Source organism: Pseudopipra pipra, chromosome 4 (assembly GCF_036250125.1).
Source record: "Pseudopipra pipra isolate bDixPip1 chromosome 4, bDixPip1.hap1, whole genome shotgun sequence".
Lineage (NCBI taxonomy): Eukaryota > Metazoa > Chordata > Aves > Passeriformes > Pipridae > Pseudopipra > Pseudopipra pipra.
Window position 1 is genome coordinate 50,042,366 of NC_087552.1, and position 22,671 is coordinate 50,065,036.

The 22,671-nt window shown below is 38.5% G+C and overlaps 1 long non-coding RNA gene across 4 annotated transcripts in view; it reads right to left on the reverse strand.

The window, feature by feature from the left end:
* Positions 1-9,239: 9,239 nt before the first annotated feature.
* The window catches only part of LOC135413329 (uncharacterized), a 50,190-nt gene continuing 36,758 nt past the window's right edge, over positions 9,240-22,671 (reverse strand). For 3 of the 4 annotated variants that reach the window (XR_010430181.1, XR_010430180.1, XR_010430178.1), the window contains 3 exons: positions 19,110-19,320; positions 13,589-13,662; positions 9,240-12,570 (listed from right to left, as the gene is read on the reverse strand). This is a non-coding gene — a long non-coding RNA (uncharacterized LOC135413329). Of the gene's footprint in view, positions 12,571-13,588; positions 13,663-19,085; positions 19,321-22,671 lie in introns of all 4 variants that reach the window. The other variant, XR_010430179.1, reaches the window with a different exon arrangement.

Below are 22,671 nucleotides of genomic sequence, written 5' to 3' on the forward strand. Positions count from 1 at the left end.
GATATAAAATCTCTTCTTTCTAAAAGCTTTGAAAAGTATTTGAAATCTCTGCAGGAAACAGATGGTCGGTGCTAGCAGAATAAGTGAAAGAGACCAAGAGGCATCACCAGCCTGACCCACAGTAACTTTTTGAGGGAGGACTACAATATATTAAACACGGATGGGGTAATGGAAGGTGGCAAGTACTGCTACTTACCCACCAGCTGATTCCTGGGCACAGTGCTCACTTGTGTTCTGGTGAAATAAGATGAAGAGATGGGGATAAGCCATAAATATGGCACAGGGAGGGGTCACCCTTTTCACTTATGGAAGTCTTTCCTTAAACTGTCCTATGTATGGCTACAAGACCTCAAACAGCATCAAGAAGATAAAAAAAGTAGTGAGAATCTGGTATAACATTTATCTCAAATACCCTGGGGTGAGATGAAGCTTGCAGAAGTGTTACCAGGGGAATCATGCTGAAATTGGTTTGTGTGGATGAGATCTGATTAATACAAACATCTAAAACATTAATTCATCCTTTACTTCAAGATCACTCTATGAATGGAATTTTTTAGGTAATTAAATTTAATATTTACCTTGAATAAGTAATAACAGAAATAGTTCACTGATGCCCACTTGTAAAGGATAGAAAACAGCATTTTGTCCTGTGTAATTGTTTTTAATTGTATGCAATACACTAGAGCAGAACTTGTTATTGGCTTGCAGAGTTGTGTCTTAACCCATGTATAAAAGCATGTCCATGACGGAAAATATTTTCCTGGAGGGTGTAGACTGCATGTTGTTTAGTGGATTAGCTTTCAGTGAAGACTTTGTGCATTGCGTTAATTGTTGCCATTACTCTGTTTTCCTTTAGTTATATTGCCTGTTAAGAATGATAGACCATTTTCCTAGTTTTTGCTCATCAAACCAGTATTAGATATGGCCCATGTGCCAGACGCACTTCATAGCAAAATTATTCCATTCTAAAATGTGCTGGGCTAATCTCTTCCCTGGGCAGCCTGTTCTAATCCTTGACAACCCTTTTGTGAAGTAATTTTCCCTCATATTCCGTCCAAGCCTCCCCTGGAACAACTTGAGGCTGTTTCCTGTTCTTCTGTCACTTGTTACTTGGGAGAAGAGATCGACATCCACCTCACCACAATCTCCTTTCAGTAGTTTAGAGAGTGATAAGGTCACCTCTGAGCCTCCTCTTCTCCAGGCTAAACAACCCCAGCTCCCTCAGCTGCTCTTCATAAGACTTGTGCTTCAGACCCTTCACCAGCTTCATTGCTCTTCTCTGGACATGCTCCAGCACATCAATGTCCTTCTTGTAGAGAGGGGCCCAAAGCCGAGCACAAGATTCAAGGTGTAGCCACACCAGTGCCGAGGATAGTGGAATAGTCACCACCGTATTCCCACTGTCCACACCATTTCTGACACAGACCAGGATGCCATTGGACTTCTTGGCCATCTGGGCACACTGCTGGCTCCAGCAGCCCCAGGCCCCTTTCTGCTGGGCAGCTTTCCAGGGTCTCTGCAGCAGTTTCTCTCTGTGACCACTCCCATATCTGTCATGTGAAAAACAATGCTTCCTTTTAACATGTGCCAGATGTGCTTTCTGTGACATCCACGACCTGCAAGGATAAGTACAGCATCTAGCTGTTCTGCCTGCTCCCCCACGCCACAGTCCCATGACTGATGCTGCCACACAGCAAGGATGTGACTGTACTTTGACTGGGTAGTGGATGTGCAAATAATCGTGACAGGAGAGGGGGATGAAGCTTCCAGTGCAGCAGAAATAGATCTATGGCCACCCTCTGGCTGCAAGTGTAGGTGTCACTTCCCTCCTCTGCACATTTTTGATAAGTTGAAATAGAATTGCATACCATAAATTATCTTTAACAATCCATATTTCCTCAGCCATACCTTTCTGCAGTGGTTTCTGTTGCTTAAAAAAGGAGAATAAATTAACAAGCATGAGAGTTTTTACCTCTGATTGGAGCCCTTGGCTATCTGGCTATTATCAAAACTACACAGGAAAACTGTTGATTTTCACCCTTCTGAGGAAATCTTTTCCACTTAAGCTTATGACTCTGTTTTGCCTCTTTTTATCTTGGCAGAAAGTGCTCCCCAACCTGAAGCTTTGCTGAATGTGCTAGGAGATGCTTGCAAAAATACTTGTTGAGTGTAATTCTGCCAGTAGTAAAAACAAGGAAAGTCTTCTGTGGGAAGTTTGGATCTTTGACTTTTGCGTAAAAGACTGGAAACAAAAAAGCTGCAAGGAAACAAGCCTGATACCATCTAGATAAAATTTAAAGACAAGGTGATGTTAACTACATGATTTTGCTTAAAGTACCCAAAGGAATTCAGAGGTAGAGATTTTGGTTGGCAAAGTCAGAAGAACCCATAGATCTGGTGGATGAAAAAGTCTTCAGTCTGTGATGAAGGTAGGTTTTCCCTGAAGACAGTTTATTTTTCTGAATTCCCAGCAACAAAATTTTCTGACTGAAGGCAGAAAAAGGTTAAAGAAAAAAAAAAGAGAGAACAGGTTTCTTAAACCTGCTGGGAGAGCTGGGTAATGTGCTGAGGCACTCCTAGCATGTCTAGTGCATGTATTCCCCAACCTTGATGACGAAATATCATATCCCTTCACAAATCTAGCCGTCATCTCCAGCTAAACCTATCATACCTCCTAATAAGCATAGTATGACGCTGTTGATAAGAAGCCAGAATTTTATGTAGTTTTAACTGCCACTGGCACTCACAGCACTTTCTGCTGTAGACATGCAGGAAACTGAGAACTGTATTGGGTACACAGATGATAATGGCACTATCCCTGTTGCTGACATTAGGATTGATTTTAAGCATCCAGAAGTGATGCTGTAGACTTTGCATTTGAATTCAGTCAGTATCTGCATAAGAAACTGCTAATCACTCCAGAACTTGTCAGACCTTAAGTAGAAGTAATACTGCTACTAAAAAGAATAGCAAAGTGGTCTTTTTTTTCAAAATTACTTTTTAAAACAATATAGCATGATGCAGGAAATTAAAGGTCTTAAGGTCAATGTTCTGAATCCTTTTAATGTTGAAATTGAACAATGAAATTCAAGATTCTTAGAGGTTTCCTCTGAATGCTTTGAAGAAATAATATTTTCCTTTTTTACTGGATATTATCTATTCAGGATATTGTACTGAAAGATCCTTTGTGAGAAAAATATTAATGGTCTGCTTAATCAGTTTTGTAGCTTGAATATTTATATTTATGAGCAGTATATATAATATTTATATAGATAAATATAAATATAATAGTAAACAGTGTGTCCTAAGCAATCCCAACATAGCACCTCTTTTATATGGCAGCAGCAAGGCTTGGCTATATTCATTCCCATTTTGCACATCCTTCAAAGGTCACCAAATCACTTGCCCATTTTTGATAACCTGTCCAACTCAGTGAATTTGCAGCATGTGGGACTGCAAAGAGATACTTTTTTACTCTAAGGGCATGAGAAACAAAGAAAGGGAAAAACAGAAAGGAAAAAGAGAGGGTAAGGAATGGGGGAAAGTGATGTGTCTGGGGTGTGAGGAAAGGTTGTTTGGGATTAAAGAGACATTGTGTGAACAGAAGTATTATTATTCTGAATAGAGGAACTAGAAAACAGGGAGTTGGAAATTTGATCTAGAAAAAAAAGAATTACATTGAGTTCAAGGAGAAAGGATGCAGTAGTTTTGAGAGACTCCTGAAAGATTCATATTTGCTAGGGAAAATAAAAAGTAATTTTTAATACACATTCAAATTTTCATGTAATGCAAGTTGCATCTTGCTTCTAAACACACAAATTGTGTAGTGGGTGATATCAAAGTCTCGCTGCCTGCAAGTTACAACTTCTGCAGCCTTTCTTTTGGTGCAGATGGCATCCTGATCTGGTTTAACTATTGCTTTCACTGATTATTATACACCATTTTAGGATTTTAACCCACACCAGTTAAGATCCAAGTAAACTCAAGTGGAAACTGTGTTTTAATTCCTGTTATTGACACGTTCCCAATGTACTGCAGACATGTCAGGACACTTTAATGAAGGGTCATCTCCACACCTCTGCATTACTGCAGAGTGTACACCGAGCCATTCCCCAGTGAGCCACAGAGCATGGCAATTATCACCAGGTATCTAAACTCTACCGGAAAGCTTGTTCTATTTTCCTGCCGGGATGTATCTTTCTGTGGCGTTCGGGAGAGAAGGAGCTTCTTGCTGCCATCTATCGATAGCGCGGCGGAAGGGCCGGCAGCCGCTGCTCCGGGGCGAGCGCCTTGGCCGGCCTGGTTCACACCGCTGTTTAGTCTCTGCCTATAGGGGTAATGAGGTGTTGCTATCCTCACTGATTGAATAAGGAGAAAATGGTTTGAATTGGATGCAGTGTGAGCATTACCAAATCTCAGCCCCGGATCACCGGGTATGAGAATTCAGGTGCCCCAGAGCTGTGGAGAGAAGGGAGAAAGGGCTCTAGGGCTTCTGCCAGAATAAATTTCTCAGCAAATTGCAATAGGAGTTAAAAGAACTGATGCAGAGATCATAATGCCTGTAAAGCAGTGATTGTTAGACTGTTCGTGAGCATGAAAATTCCTTGCTAGGGCTGTACAAAAGGCTGAAGACCATAAAGGCTCAATCAGAGCAAGTGAGGAGGACAGTGCATAAGAGCAGTGACAAAACCTGTCACAGGACAATGTAACAGGAACCTTTTCATGACAGCACATCTCCCTAGGAGTTAAGCAGGGTTCTGTAAGGTTGTGCTGGGCTGTGAAAAGGGGGAGGGAAACATGGGACCAGAGGTCTTTAATATCGAATATTCACATCAATAGATGGGGAAACTGAGTCAAAAGACTCAGAATGCCTGAATTGTGGAACTGTGTGCTTTGCTGTTTGTGCAGACATATCTGTGATTTACTGGTGTTGAATTCCCTGAGTTGATGTCAATTTTTTTTCCCATATAGCCTTTGTTTCACACAATGATTTGCAAACACAGGAAAATTCTTCCTGAAGGAGGTTTCTGTCATTTTTCCTTACATTTTGGGGAATGGCTACAAGCTGTTGCCTCCTATGAGTAGAAGGAATAAATAGATATTTGTTTCTTACTATCTTTGCTTACCCATTAAGGGTGAAGTGCCACCAAAATAAGTTCAAAGATGTTATAAAAACAGTATATGGGAATTTCTTGCTATTAACCTAATATTCATAGGAAAATGTTAAAATTAGAAAGATAATATGAAGTAGTTGCAAGGAAAAATTCTACCTTAAAAAAAACCAAAACCCCCAACTTAAAAGCAACACTGTACTGAGAAGTACTTGAGCCAAGTGTTATTTTCTGTCTTACAGAGCTTTTTAATATTTTTTGTTATTGTTAATGTAATTGAAAGTAATTAAAAGATTCTCAGCAACTGCAGTCTCCATATGGTGAGGTAGAATATTAAGGCCATTTTCATTTCTTCACAGGTCATTGGAGTAGAGCAATATTGGATACCACACAGATTGTCTTTATACTGTGTTTATTATCAATAGAGAATGCATGTAGGAAAAAAACTCTCAGAAATAACCCAGCCTTTATTTCTGGTAAGATATAATTAATAGTAAAGAGTAAGAGTATTAGTGTCTGCTTATTAGGATCATATGATTCCTCAGAGTCTGTGATTTCCCCCTCAGGAGACCCGTAACTGCTCCACTGTACCAAGCCAGCTGCTGAAGTGACACTTGGCCGATACACAGTTACAGCTGTTCACCATGTGTAGTCTAGCCTGTATGTCTGTCTGACCTCACAGAGTCCCAGCATCAGAAATGCTGGCCACCAGAACAAGCACAGCTGTTGAATCAGTGTTTCTGCTCTCATCAAAATGTATGAGTGTTCTTTGGTAAACATGGAAGGGTGCAGTTTTGATGAGGTGATAGGTGGCCAGGCCTTATAGCAGCTTCAGCAAATGCCTCTGTCCTCATTTGTGGGCTATCCTCACACTTGCATACTTCCCCTGCAAACTCATACTGGTAGTGACTTGGCCCACTCTCCTGTACCAAATATCTTGTGTAGGCATGATGTGTCCTCCTTACCACGAAACACCAAGACTGCATCTTACGAGGTAAAATGAGCAAACTGCTGCTGAGGTGTCTCCTTTCTTGCTGGCATTCTGAGCCCAGCATTAGTAAATTACTGTTGGTGGTCTACCTCTCACTGTCCACTCACAGTGTCACCTCTACCACCTGCCTCCCCAATTTTCATAGCTCCTTGTTCATGTGAGTCAACCCACAATACATTTCACTTGGGTCCACTGGATTCAAATCAGGGAGAGCAAACAGCTGCTATACAATAATTAAGAGAAACAAAATTTTTAAGACTGCTTTTTCATTACTATTTTCACTTAAACTCTGCTAAGCTCCTTCCTGAAAGTGAACTTTTTCTGGAAAGCAGGGAGCAAGAATGAAAGAGGGAAAAGAGAGCATGTGTTTTTTAAAAAATATGCACTAGGGGATGTCAGTGACAACCTGAAGGGTTGGAAACCACATTGGGGAGCACAACAGAATGGGAAGGTTGTGATGAGAGAACTGAGACCTAGGGAGAGGTTTTAAAAAATAAATATCATAGGGAGAATGTCAAATGAGTTTTTTCAAAGTGCGTTTTTCCACTAACAAGCTATACATGAGCTTTAGAAACCATGTCAAGATGATGATGTTTAATGCTGGCATTATATGTTCTTGCTAGTATCTACATTTCCTTTGTATTTGGTGTTGTGGAGATTACAATGCTACAATCAGTTCTGAAGTCTATAATTTAAAAAAAAAAGTATTGGAGAAGGTTCAGAAAAGAAAAAAAGAGAGACAGAGTGACTAGAAAATAGACCTTGAATAAATTCCTAAAGAATCTCAGTCTGTTTAACTTATCAAGGAGAAATTTAAGTGCTGAAAAGTATAGCAGTGAGAACAAATTTTGATAAGAAGTGTTCAGTATCTGACTTGTGAAAGAAGAAGTATTCAAACTTGAAATAAGTGAAACTTCTTAGTAAAAAGTGACCATTCATTGCAATGGCTTGTCAAAGAGGAGTAGGTTCCTCAGCTCTGCAAAGTTTCTATTGGTGTTTGGACAGTTTTCTAAATAATTAGAATAATCAGTGTGTTTGTGGTTTGTGTTTCTTTAATTTGGTTTTTTTTGTTAATATGTTTTTGTTTTTACTATTAATATTGCCTCTCAGCATTTTAATGCCAGTTCTAAATGTTGAGCAAATCTTATCAAGGTATCAGTGCTATTTCAAGATATCAGAACGTGATACATGCACTATTGCTGTGTGTTCTCTGCTGGATTTGCAGAAACTTTTGATAGCTTTTGGTGGACTTAATTTATTTTTTTTTAGAGTAGACGCTATATTACCTGACCATACAAGCATCATAGGTTCACAACACTGGAATTTCTGAGAACTACAGGACTAGAATTTTTACTTATAAGATAATTGGAGGTGCCTTAGATCTATTACTACTACTAGAGAAGTAGTATTTGACATTCTCTGTGTGTATTCATGTTTTTCATTTGATCCTCATTTACCATTACCGTTTCCAAGTAGCTCACATTTACGCACTGGTTATTTCATCTTCCATAGATCCCTGAGATATGAAGGGGGTGATCAGTGTTGTGTAACAGGCTATTCCAAATAAGAACTACTTCGTGCCAGGTGAATTTTATCTGAAGTCAGTGCAGAGAGCAGAGGACAGGTCATAAAAATGTATATTGAGTAGTGCTAGTGCAATGGAGGTGTAATTGCTTTCAGCTCTGGAGTAGGAAAGCCCTTGGGACATCTTTTGAATGTTAACTTAATTCCTATACTATCTTTTTCTTAGGGACCTATTTTATCACAGTGAAGAGTTATCTCTATTTTCCTCTCTGCAGTAGCCATGACATGGAGCAGGCAAATATAATTCAAATTTTCTTGGAACAGATCTTTGCACAAAATGAGAGGAAAAACATTCACTGTAAGACAAATTCTTGAAACCTAACCAGAAATATTCCATTTCGGTTATTTACAATTTCTAATTATTCTTTATCTTTCTCAATTACATGATCTTAAAGAAAAATATTTTCAAGTGTGAGTTTATCCCAAATTTGCAGATGATCTTCGTTGACTGTACAAAATTCCGGTTTTCCTTCTGTTTTACCTTTAAAAATTATTTATTTGTCAGGCTATCTATATTTCAAAATATAGATGATTCTTAAATAGTATCTAACTACAATTAAGAACAGCTTCTCAATAAGGTAATGACTTTTTACACTAGTATATACAGCATATTACCATTATATAGCCAAGGTTTTGTGCAATTGTATGTAAGCTTGAAGTCTTGCTTTTTAGAGTAAACACATCTGCAGGTAAACTTCTAAAGTGAGATCATTTGATGTTTCAGCAACAAAAAAAATTTCCTGTTTCAGTAGAACACGTTACACTGTTTTTTATGTGCATCACAAGTGCATTTGTACAGTTAATACTTGAATTTTTTGCCTTTTTTTCAGCCAAAAAGATGGATATGCTGCTACTTTTACAGGAGAGTAATGTGTCCTGTACAGCAAGAAGACAATCTTGTATTCTTTGGGGTTTGACCGAATAATTTTTAGATGTATGACCTTTTCCAGAATAGTTATAATGAAACTCCTACAAAATGTTCCATACTTGGTATGATTCATAGTATCACATTGTGTACATCCCTGTGTTTATTTTAAAAACTTGTTTAAAAAAGTACAAGATGTGTAGCAATACGAAATTTACAAAACTTCCTTCTAGAGTAATTTGCATTCCTTCAGGGTGAGTACACTTTTGGTCAGAGCTAAGAGGGTGGGTTCCCTTTTGCTTCTGTTAGTAAAAAGCAGTTTATGTATTGATTTCCTTGATTCATTTAAGTATTTCATGTCACTAAAAAAGCAATCAAAATATAAATACATGAGAAACTGCTCCTAGAGTGTTAAGGGCATGAAATTCACATGAAAGTTTCTCACAGCAGAACATAAAGGCAAAATCAGGATCAAAATAGTGGGAATTAAATAAACAAAATAATCACTCGTGGTATCAATATTGAAGTCTGTTGATTGATTGTATACTTTCAGAAAATAACACATTTTGTATTTACTATTGACTCCTTGATTACTAATTGTCACCTGTACAGAATATGAAAGACAGAGTGAATATTGTCACCTCTGACAAACTAAAGGCAAAAATTTAGCTCAGGAAAACACAATGTATTTATTTAAGCAGGAAAGTCTGATTTATTTATCCTATTCCTGACAATTTTATCTTCCTGTGTGTATCTGTGTGGGCACATGACTCCTGCAGCAAAACAAAATGCACAACAGTAAGAGGATGGTGTGTCTCAGAGAGGCTATTTGAATTATTTTAAGATTATTAAGCAGATGTTCACAGTCCACTGATACTGGAGAAGCTATTAATGTGCAGGGTTGTACAATTATGTTCATCATCATAAAAATGGATATATTTATAGTTTTCTGATTTCATTTTTTTGTGATGTAAAGGCTCTGAAATATTTCCTGAATTGTCATTATGTCACACTGACATAATTTAACAGAACTATTAAATGTGACTTAGGAACTGAGTGACTTTTCCACTGGATTTCATTGTTCATAAAATGCACAATTTTTACAGGGCTCTCTAAGTTGCTTTCTATTCAGCTTAAAGTTTGAAAGTTTTTTACCTTCTCCACACACCAAGTCTTAGTGATAAGACCGACAGCGTTACATGCCGGGTAAGCACCTCTTCAAAAAGAGACACCTGTTGTGGAAAGGCAATGCTAGAAAGATACAAAAGTACTGGGGCTCTAAGGGAATTATAACCATTAGCCCCAGACACATTTGATACATGCACTTGCAGTTCCTGGTGCTATTTTAACCATGCAGCAGCTCCAAACAACTCACTTCCTTTTCACATGCTTTGCAGCACACAGGTCACAAAATTAAGTACTTCCTTACACACCTTAAACTGAGATGTTTTTCTACATGGTAATACTTCTTTTCATTGCTGATGTTAGAATACATAAGTAAGGTAACATACTAAGATGGAATATGGCAATTTTAAATAGCCAAATAATCCACTAGTAAAGTTAATGTGAAGGCTTTTTCTTCCGCTACGGCTATTTGTGCTGACAGAGTTGCCTTGGTAGAATATCATCCTGTTATACGTAAGTGTCAGATATGTGCCAGTAATTTCTAAGTTAGTGTCTGTCAGACAGGAGCCATTAAGTGCTTCGGAAGTCTGAGAGCAAGTTAAGAGAAATGTTCTTGATATCCTTTCTGATTATATATATGAATCCTTTCCTTTGTCTCCTACTGCCATATTGTCTTCATGTGTGTTTTAGTAATCCATATAACAGCAGAGTCTAGAACAAGCAGCAGTCACAAGTATTGAGGCCATGTTGCTGAGAACACAGCTGCGTTGGGCAGGGCACGTCTCCAGGATGAAGGATCACTGCCTCCCTAAGATTGTGCTCTATGGTGAACTTGCCACCGGCTGCCACATGAGAGGAGCCCTGAAGAGAAGATACAAAGACTCCCTGAAACAACATCTCAGCCTTGGCCATATTGATCAACATAACTGGTCTACTCTGGCCTCCAATCGGGAGGTTTGGAGACACACCATCTATAATGCTGCTGACGCTTTTGAGAAAGCACGCAGGATCACTCTTGAGGAGAAAAGACAATGCAGAAAGAATCGTGCCTTGCAGAATATACCATCTAAGGAGTCTTTCTGCTGTGCCTTTTGCAACCAGACATGCCTGTCTCGTATTGGCCTTTTTAGCCACCAGCGCGCTTGTGACGAACGTGGGTAGAGCCCTCCCCAAATCTTCGTTCGCAAAGCCCAGCCATGATGATGATGATGATGATGATGATAACAGCAGAGTATCAGAGGAACTGTGCTTTATTAATGAGTTTTAGATGAAACACGCATTGTGATCTTTGCTGTTGATGACCTGCCTCTTATTGGTGTTGAAGTGAAATGAAACACCCAAGAGGTCTCTGGCTGCCTAATGCTGGAAGAGGCCACTTCTGCTTCATGCCAGGTGACATCAGTACTTTTGGGGTGGCGTGTGTGGATTTGTTTTTTTTTTTTTTTGTTTCTCTGGGAAAAATGGGAAAAACCTCACTTAGGAAACTGCATGCAGCTTCCTTGTAAAGACTAGTCCAAAGCAGTCCAAAGAGCTGTGAGCACATCTGTGATGAAACACCACACTGAGACACTTTTAAACTCTTAGAAAGAGCTGGGGAATGGGAAGTTACACTGGGTAACAATCTATTCGACTTAAAGGAGAACTAACTCCAATATTGCATTAATAACGGAAAGCAAATGATAAACACAATAGAACATATAGTAAGTGTTAGTCATAGAGATGGCTGATGAAGTTGTTTAAGGGAATAATCAAATATCCTTGGTTACTTTTGTTAAAAATCATGAAAAGATCCTCTTATCTGAGGAATAAAAAAGCTTCATTTAGACACATAGCTATTATTAAATGTTGATTATAAACAATAATGCAGAGGCAAGTGGTTCAAGACCCAGCCCTGGGTAATAGTTCCATCATATATGATGTGGTAGGTAGGTTGCCAATTTTAGCAAAGGGAGCTGTGAAACGTTTATCAACTAAAATTAAACATTTTCAAATCTGCACATTTTGACAGCATACACTCAGACTTTAAAAGGGACTCAGTAAGCATATAGTTTTTTACTCCAAACTACATTGCTTCACCCACAAACCCATGAGAACGTTCCAATAATATATCTGGGTAATAATAAAAAACTTAGTCAAAAAAACAAACACCTCCCTCCCTCCCAAACCCAACACTCAGTAATACCTGTGATCTAACCAAGAAGAAGGTAAAACATGCAACTGCTGAGAATGTTATCCCAATCTCCTCTAAGGGGTAACCAAGACAGAAAATATTCCCTTCTTCTCCACTCCTACCTCCATCAAAATCCAGGACATGTAAGCTGAAGTTAGAAATCTCCAGTTTCAAAGAGGCAGGCTCCTTCATATAAGAATAATTTGATGTTTCAAAAGAGTAGCACTGGAGCCATGACACTGCACCACCTTCTGAAAACCTTAAAATAGAGGCAAAACATTTCCTACAATGGCTTTATATATTCTATTTTTTTCTTTTTTTTAAGGATGCCCAGACAAAATATGTATTTCACTTAGCATGTTTTTAACATTTGCAGCTGCATAACAAAAGAGAGGCTGGACATGACCCAGCAACGTGCACTTGCAACCTGAAAGACAACCATGTTCTGGGCTGTGTCAAATGCAGCGTGGCCAGCAGGTCGAGAATATCATTCTGCTCCTCTTCTCCGCTCTCCTGAGACTCTCCCTCGAATCCAGCTCTGAGGTGCCCAGAATAGGAAGTACATTGATCTGTTGGAGCGATTCCAGAGGTGGGCCACCAAGATGATTAGAGGTATAGAGCATCTCCTCTATTAGGAAAGGCTGAGAGAATTGGGATTGTTCACCCTGGAGAAGAGAAGGCTTCGGGGTTACCTAATTGTGGCCTTCCAGTTCCTGAAAGGAGCCTACAGGAAAGATGGAGAGGGATTTTTACAAGGGTGTGTAGTGACAGGACAAGAGGGAATGGCTTCAAACTGAAGGAGGGAAGATTTAGGTTAGCTATTAGGAAAAAATGTTTTTACCCAGGGGGTAGTGAGGCACTGGAACAGCTTTCCAGAGAATTTATGAATGCCCCATTCCTGGAAATGTTCAAGGCCAGGTTGGATGGGTCTTTGAGCAGCCTGATCTAGTGAAAGGTGTCCCTGCCCATGGCGGGGGGAGTTGGAATGAGATGATCTTTAAGGTCCCTTCCAACCTACACCATTCTGTGAAAACAGTCAGTAGAATTGAATCACCTGCTTTAGCTGAATCTCCAGTCAGCTCATTCCCTAGAAGGGTCTGGAAGAATTTACACTTATTTTTAAAATTTTGTTATTCATTTGAACATTGAGAATTTGGTCAGATGATAGGGTAAGTTAGGAAGGCTGTGTTCATGATGTTAAATAATTCTGAGAGACCCCTGCTTGGTGCCCTTATACGCTTAGGGCCACAGCAACCATGACAAGCATCTGGGAAGATGCCTTCCCTAGGTTTGGCTGGCAGGAGCTTTGTCTTGAACCTGAAGGTAGTGGGAATTCTCTAGATAACTTTTGGATGTTTCATTATTTCTTTGCCTTGGGCATTGGTCTCTTTTTTGTTGTCTGTAAAAAATCAGTTTATGTATTCATATAAGAAGTGTAAAACTTCTGCGTAACAGGTGACAAGGCTCTGTGTAGGTGTGTCTGCAGGAAATTACAATGATCCATGACTGTGGTTACCCAAGGTTTAGACACTCATGCATCACTGTGAAGCTTTAGATTTACTTGTATCCTACCATGAAAGTCATAAAGAAATGAAGAATGTGTACATTTTGCTGTTTAGTAAGCTGTAGATCAGCAGGGATATGAAGGCCAAACTCTAAATATAGATAATGTAGTTTGTTTAAGATCTGTAAATATAGTATGAAATTGGAGTTTTCTTTCTGTCTTTTGTTTATTCACTTACCTTTTTATTAGTTGACTGCTTTCTACCCCCATTTCATTCTTCTTCATTACCCTCCTCAACAGTGCAAGAGATTGCTGCATAGATAAATAGACCAAAATTGTTGTTGGTAAGAAAGGACACTCTTTCAAATACTCCTGTTAATATTCTCAGAGAGCAAAGAAAAGTGACTTCCTGAAACAAATTTCTTTACTTTTTTTGACATTTTGTAGAAAAAACCAGTATTGAATCATCTTTAATCCTAAGGGCTCAGTCTTTAACTTAGCTGTAGTGTGTGGGGAGGAAGACATTTGAAAGTATTTATTGCCTGAGAGACAAGAAAAAATAGGAAAAGTGGTGATCTAGTGCAAGAGTAGAAAACATGAATCATGGTGGTTTGGTTTTTATTTTCCTCAATCTAGTATGAAATAAGAGCAACCAGGCAGTCTTATTGTTAGAGTCTTTGAATTAAATTCTTCTGAGTGCCAGGATTCTAGGTACTTCTATAAAAATTACTAGGGCTTGCAGCATGTGTAGAAACACTCCATGAGTATTTATGTATCTCATTTGACACAGGACAGAAAGCTATTCCAGAATGACTTCACATCAATTACTGCTACTGAGACGTTGTTCCAGTTAAGAAAGGTGCATTCAAAAAATAGTCTTGTCATTGTAACAAAATATTGTCAATAAAGTATGTTAAAATTATGATTTTTTTTCTGTTGAAGGTGGCATTTGACAAACTATGTAACTGATCTTTACATGGTGTGATTAAGTGTTGTAAAAATAAGTCTGCCAATTGTATACAAGCTACTTTACCTTGCATGACTGCTTCAGATATATTTTAATTTAGGTATAGCTAGGGATAAAAGCTTGACTACATAAACTCTAATTGATTGATGCATGAATTTATATTCCTGGATCACAGAGCAGTTAATTACTAAACCCAGAAGTCCTGCTTAATTTGAATCTGAGAGTCTAAAACATGTGACAGCAAGCCCTCCCCTCTGCTGTGTCTCAGCGTGTGGCTGGAGCTGTCAGGTGTACAGACACCATCCAGGGGGTTGGAGACCCTCCATAAAGATGTATACTCTAACCAGAAGAGAAAAAAATAATTTTTTCAGTCATTTTGGAAGAAAGCTAAGAAAGGAGGGAAGCTAGGACTTGTCTGAAACCACTTTTTTTCTGTGAAATATACAGCATACTTGGTATTTCAGTGGCTTGGGTAATAAATACTCTTTCATTTTAATTATTTATTTATGTATTTATTTTTAAATACTACATAATATCATCTTTTATGCCACCAATACTACTGCCTATGAGCTTGATGGAAGGGTTACTGTTGTGGTATCATAGTACAGGAACTGCCTTAGTAATGGTTAATACAGAAGCCTGTATGATTAAATTCCTGATAAAATGATGTTAGTGGTACGAACCTGGTTTTGAGGCTCCTAGATGAGTGGAGCCCATTCTGCAAAGTGATTGTTTTTATGAGGACACCTCACATTTGACAAAATGGATACTTCTCTGAAACTCTGCTGCACCTGGGGGAAAATTGGAGCTTTGCTGCACTGAGCTCCATCAAAAGACTACCTGGTAGTTTTCACCAGCAGATTTAATTTTAAATAAAATGTCTGTTATAAATATTTATTAATCTTCTTTACTTTTAAACACAAAAAAAGGAATCCAGAAGAAAAATATGCCAAACTAACATAAAGAGTCTGATTAAATTTTGGAGATGCAGAGGTAGGACTCAACCAAACAATTCTAATTTTCGTGCTGTGGTATTGTACCTTGTTTAGTTTGCAAGGTTCCTTTCCTGGTAGACTGTAACAGCTGCCAAAGCACAGCTTTAATGAATAAGGACTGGTTTATCCTTGACTGTAAATGATTTTTACTTTATTCTCCCCTGCATCAGCTATATCCTTGAGATGCATCCTTTCATGTAAAAGAGGTTTAGACAGTAGAATGAAAAACATCAGACTATAAAATGTACATGCTATGAGGAATTTAAATTTCATGCTCAAATGTTGTGCTAGTATTATGGTTGATGGAAAATTACACTTGAGCATGCTCACTGCAGAAGTGGTTTTTGACTAAACAGAACTTTTGTATGAAAATAGGTGCTTTCCCCAGGAGTAGAGACTGACCTACAAAGGACAGCTACAGAACAAAGCACACAGATTTTCCTAGGAAAGCTACAGCAGTGTTTCCAAACTTTGACCAAAATACTTGGATTTTTATATTCTTTTCATCCTCATATATAATCCAACATTTTGTTTATGGCTATCACCTACAAACTAAATTCGTAGATTTGCTGGGAAATTTAAGAATGAAATATAAGCATGCATATACATCATCAGAAACTAGGTAGCAATGAATTTAGTCAGAAGGTACTGCTGTACACAATATTTCCTGCATTGCTCAGAGAGGCTGTTGGAGGGCATATCAGATTTGATAGTGAAAGTCTGGAAATGCTCTGAGTGATGAAGCTATCCATCATGAGGATTAACTCCTGGGTATCAGTCTGACTTAGTAATGGCTCCAGACTATGAAACTTCTTCCTGCTCTAGCTTGCTTCTGTACAAATATATGGGGAAGTCAGCTCAACCTTTCCTGGTATCTGAGGGCTTGTTCATCTTGTTAGATGAGCAAGAAAACTTAGCACCTCTCTGATGCAGCACGGACTTTGACCCTGCAGATCATCTTGGAAGCAAGGGCCATTTGAATATGGAAATGGGGCTATGCTTAAGCTCAAAGTCTTTTTGCCTTATCTGCTTTCCCATCAGAGATTTTTCTGGGAAGTTTTTTTACTTTTCTTGAAGTCAGCCCTGTCCTTCTTGCATTCTTTTGTAGAAAAGGCAGCAAAAAATTTCCATATGTCTCTACAAATAGCAGGAATTTGTCACCTTGGGAAGAATTGTAGTAATGACTTGAGAGATATCAAAATTGGAAGCTGACATTATACTTAATGTTACTCAGGAATCAAGGAATGGCACTGTTTATGTTGTAAAGATAAGTGAAACTGGCTGTTTTCTGTAATGGCCCCCTTTTGCAATTTAAACTTAATAGGGAATATTTAATCCTTACTGAATTAAATGCTTCAATTTTTTTCAGAAAAAAAAAATCAGGTGTTGTTTGTCCGTTGTGTACAACTTAAAACTGAAAAGTCACAGACCAGAGGATCATTCTACTTGGCAGTAAGTGGCATTTATCTGCCTCTGAGAGGCAGATTAATCTAGATGATTTTGTGGGCTCTCTTTTAGTTCTTCATGTTCACAGCAAGAGAAAATTCAATCAGTTGAACTCAAAGCCGAATAAAAAATATACGTAATTTTTTTGCAATATATAATTAACCTGTGTCAGGCATTTCCCCGAGATATTATTGCAGACAGATTGTAAACAGGAGCCTGCAGTCTTAAACTTTTATATGTCTTTTCACAATATTTACAGTTGCATTAGAAGTTGGAATTATAGAAGGAATATAAACATTCTTACTTCCACTTTTTTATAAAATGGAAAGATGAAATCGGTTAGTTTCAAATTTTCATATTTTAGAAAACCATACATCATTCTATATTAGGCAAATGCTCAAGGTCTATGTGCCAAATTCTGTGCTCTTTAATTGAGCGATGGCTTTTGCCTGACAAAGGCATATGGAATTCAGCCCAGTTGTGTTATGCCTTCTTTTATGTGAGTCTTTCTTCACGCACTGCTGTGTGCTGCAAATTAGGATGCCCTACTATGACAATGCAAGTCCTAAAAAAATTCATCTGTTTTCATGGGTAGGAAATTATATCTCTCCCCCATCATTAACCAACAAACAGTGTCTCCCATTCAGTATTCTGTTTACCACTGAAGAGTTTGACACATCTTTAAACGTTTTATTGTTTCGGGTTTAAAAGATTCTGTGTTGCTGACAGAGCAGTTGCACAGCTGGCTGGCCGGCTGTACTTAAAGCACTAATGTAGTTGGAGCACAGCTGTGGTGAAGAAAATAATGAAAAAATCCTAACTTTTAAGATTAGTCTTGTTTGTGATAGAATTAAGAACATGTTCCCATAAGTTTAGGAAGACAGATTTGTATTGCTGCGATAGTAAAACAGTACTAGAGTTCATGGAAGATGAACTAAAAATTTTTTTCTGTGATGAATGCTTTGAAAAATCTGTTGAGAATGTTGCTGATTTGTGCTATTGGAATGAGCAAATTTAGAGATGACTTGATATTCATAGCACATCTGAGTGCTGCATATGCTGAGCACCAAATTCCACCAAAGACATCAGCACATTGCTTCTTGGTGAGTCTCTTTGCACTAAGGAAAATACATGCTGCTGAGAGATGGATTATTGTTGTTGAGGGGAAAAAGCGTAGACAAACTGTGTGGGCAAAGAATAGATTTCAGCCCGGAGCTTATTGTAAGAAAAAAAGGAGTCAGCTGTTTCTTAATATACTATATTATAACAGAATATACAATCTGTTTTAGACTTAAATAACTTTATGATTTCTGAAATGCATAACAACTTTGATGATTTTAATGTGTTGCCAGTGTTTAAGCTAACTTAATTGGTATAATCCTTTTAAATCTCTTAGGACTATTCCATCAGTTTACTGACTATTCCATGAATCAGTCAAGGAATATGTGAAAATACATCTAGATTTTGGAATGGAGAAAAGTTTCCTCTGCAATTTCAGAAATGCTCCTCAAGTCCTGGGAACTGTTCTCGAGTATAAACAAAGCCCTTTTGGTTTTTTTCCAATATCATATCTTACTTGTATTTCTTTTTTTAATTATTGTATGACTTAAAAGGAATAGAAGGGCAGGGAAGTCTGTTGCAAGGGTGACATATGCCTCATTGTGCAGATGATGATATATCACCAAAATCTGGTTAGAAAGCACAGAAGTGCCCTGTGGGGGCACTAAAGGGCTCTAAACAGAGGGCTCTAAACAGGTAATAGTATAAGTATTTTTAAAGTGGAGAAAAAGAAGAAGTTTGTGTCTCTCTTTTAAGCTTCTCTAGGAGTACTTCAGCAGTAGAAAAAAATGGCTCAGCTTCAGTGGTTATTAGCCGAGGGAGAGCTGTCGATCACCTTGACTCCTTTGAACTACTCACTGTAGAGCCTATTACAATAGTTGCCAGTGTTGTTGCCTATACTTTGGGGACCCAAACAGTTTTGGCTTGAAATTAATTTATGGAGTTTCATAATATTTTTTTTCAGAAATATTTTCTTCTTCTGATTTGGGGTTGGTTGAGTTGAAAGAGGAAAACACTGTGTGCATACAAATACTGGGGTGCAAAGGTCTCCGCAAAACCATACCCAGCAAAGGCTTCTGTAGCTTTCTGTCTGGGGCATTGCCTCGCCTTGCTCTACCAATATAAAATGAAATTATCTTTCACAAGTAGAGCAACTGGTGTGAGTTGAGAAGTGTGGTGAGAGCAGAGCGAGCCAAACAGCAGAAGAGAGAGGGAAATTTCAGGAGGGTCAGGAAAATTGTTCAAAGAAAGAAGAAATCAAAGAGTACCTTCAGGGCTGGAATACATTTTACCTATTCTATTAAACATTTGGCTTCCAGCTGCCTGATTTCTCACAAAATCCCACCCTGTCGTTTAAGACTGAAGACTCAGCAAGAGCCTCTTTTCCTCAACCTGTTCAGGCACCTCTCCTTTTGCCCATGGCTCCTGAGCATGACAGGCTTGGACATGCTTCTCTTCCCATCCAGATGCTGAACACGTGGCTCTGGATCCCACTTTCAAAACCTGCTCAAAGAGAAATGCGACAAAAAAGAGACTAGTTTTAGCAGCTGACATTGCGGAAGAAATAAAGGAGTTGTCATTTGTTATTAGCTATTGTAATTTAAAAAATTACTTGTAGCAGTCACCAGAACTCTGGTCTTCTGGCTAGAATAGAAGAAAGACCTTTTTTGCCTTTCATAAGAGAACCCCAGTGTGATGGATTTGGTTTATTTGTCTATACCTGTGCTATGTTCAGTAGTGTTTATAAAGCACTGGGATTCTGGCATGAACATGGCCAGAAAAAAATTATAGGTATTTCTGAAAGAGCCAAGCATTTCCTTTTGAAATGGATGGTGATCAGTGCTTTGAAGTCCCTTAGAATATATCAGCATCATTAGGGTGTGAGGTACCTTTGACAAGTGCAGCAAGGAACCACCCTGAACTTAAACCGAGATCTTCTAAGCTCACATTGTGAACCTGTCAGAAGGTAGGATGAGTTTAACAGTACAGCACTTCTCTGCCTGACTTTGCAGGAGAGGTGGTAACCAAACTGTAGCTAGTGCCTGTATGTACTTTCAAATACAGATATGTGGTCTTCATATGTCTTACTTGCTAATACTTAGTAAACAATATGCATATCTTTAAAGGACTTGGTTCATCACTTGTTTCTATTGATCATCTGTAGGCAAATAAGGGTTTTCTTGTAGACATATGCTGTTAAAAATAATAAAATTCACAGCATTGAGCAGTACCTGATGCCATATAGTTTCACTGTTGGAGTATATTAGTACTGATAATTCAGTGTTATTACTTCCACTTGTACAAAGAGTCATTAGTACTAAGAAGTAATAATTAAAGTACTCAACACCTGAATTATTTTTATTAGGAGAGAAGAAGGAAAATGTATTGTTACTGTAGATGCTAAGAGGTTAATATTTGTAGTAGGACAGCTCTGAACATCTTTCTGAAAAGAAAGGGAAAATTTGTCCCTAGAGGGATCAGGAAAACTCTCTAATAAATCTATTCTTTAAATTTGCCAATGGCTTTGCATAGTAAATGAAGTTAAATCAGTAAGAATTTTCCTGCTATTCAGATGAAATAAAGCTCATAACATAACCAGTGTTTGACATATTGCTGGCTGAAAAATGTCCAAGAGATTTAGATCCACCTTCCCACATGGAGTAGGATTTAATAGCTTGTTCCTAAGTATCTTTTTCTAGTTCATTGTTTAAAAAATGTGCTCTTTTCAACAACAACAACAACAAAATTATTTGAGCTTAAAATTATAAGGAGCATTTGTTTTGCATAAAGACATAAAGTTAGAAGAACCATTTTTCATATAGAATTTAATAATTATTCCAGGAATGCAAGAATCTCTTTACAAATAAATGCTTAAAATTCTTAGTTAATTATATACTCTTGTATTTTATCATATTAGGTTAACATCTTAATTTTCAGGAAGGGCAAGAAGGAGGACCCCAGGAACTACAGCCCTATCAGGCTCGCTTCAGTGGAATGTAAAATCATGGAAGTATTGAAAAAGACCTGGAGGGCAACACAGTCACTGGTCACAGCCAGCACAGCTTCATGAGGGGGAAGTCCTGCTTATCCAACCTGGTGACAAGATAACCCACCTAGCTGATCAAGGAAAGCCAGTTGATGTAATCTTTTTGGACTTCAGCAAAGCTTTTCATACTGTCTCTCACAGGATCCTTCTGGACAAACTGTCCAGCACACAGCTGGATAAACACATCATACAGTGGGTGAGCAATTGGCTCATGGCTCGAGCACAGAGGTCAATAGTGAATGGGGTAACATCAGACTGGTGACCTGTCACAAGTGGGGTTCCACAGGGCTCCATCAGTGGCCCAGTTCTCTTCAACACCTTCATTAACAACTTGGACATAGTGCTTGTAGGAATATTTCGTAAGTTTGCCAATAACATTAAATTGTGAGGAGCTGTCAACTCCCTCGAGGGCAGAGAGGCCCTGCAGAGAGACCTTGACAAGTCAGAGAGATGGGCGATCACCAACTGTGTGAAGTTTAACAAGGGCAACCAGATTCGACACCTGGGATGGGGCAACCTTGGTTGTGTATATAGAGTAGGAAACGAGGCTAGAGAGCAGCACTGTGGAAAGGGACCTGTGGATTCTGGTTGAAGGCAAGTTGAATATGAGTCAGTAGTGCCCTGACAGCCAGGAGGGCCAACCATGTCTGGGGGGCATCAGGCAAAGCATTGCCAGCTGGTCAAGGGAGGGGATTGTCCTGCTCTGCTCTGCAACTGGTGCGGTCTCACCTTGAGTATTGTGTGCAGTTTTGGTCACCACAATATAAAAAGAACATTAAACTACTAGAAAGCATCCAAAGGAGGGCCATGAGGATGGTGAAGAGTCTGGAGTGGAAGCCATATGAGGAGCAGTTGAAATCACTTGGTTTGTTCAGCCTAGAGAAGAGGAAACTGAGGGGAGACCTTGCTGCGGTCTTCAACATTGTCACAAGGGGAAGAGGAAGGGCAGGCACTGATCTCTTCACTTGTCACCAGTGAGAGGATTCAAGTAAACGGCATGAGCTGAGTCAGGGGAGGTTTAAGTTAGATATCAGAAAAAGGTTTTTCACACAACGGGTGGTTGAGCACTGCAAGAGACTTCCCAGGGAAGTGGTCACAGCCCCAAGCCTGACAGAGTTCAAGTAGCATTTGGATGACACTCTCAGGCACATGGTATGACTTTTGGTGTGTCCTGTGCAGGGCTAAGCATTGGACTCGATGATCCTAATGGCTCACTACCAACTCAGTATACTCTATGATTCTATATATCTATAAATCATATATATTGATGCAACAATATCATGTGCTTTTTCCTAGTTTGGAATTCAAAAATGTATCTAAGTGGGCATCTATTTTAAACTAAGACAAATTGTTCTTTAATACTTTCAAAAACCTTGTTAGTTAATATGTCAAACTGTTGAATGAATTGGCAGAATAAGTGGATGTAATGATCCCTGTAGGTGACCTTGAACTGTGAAGCCATAAATAGACCATAAATGCCATTTTCAAAATATGACATGGTGTTTTATTCTCAATATACAGCATGCTTGGAACTCCAGAAGTGGTTCAAGCAGAGACGATACATTCCCAAACTATACCAGCATTACCATAAGAATAGAATGGGAAATGAATGATAGTTTCTTTAGCTATAATGTCTTAATTAGATATATGTGATGAACTGATTTATATGTGGAAAACTTAAAATGCAGACTTGTTCCTCTTATCATTTGAACTCCCACAACTTCATGTTTTCACATTTAATGTTTTCATATAAACTGATAACATTTTCAGTAATCCCAAATGAATCTCTTTAACTGATATGTCTTGGT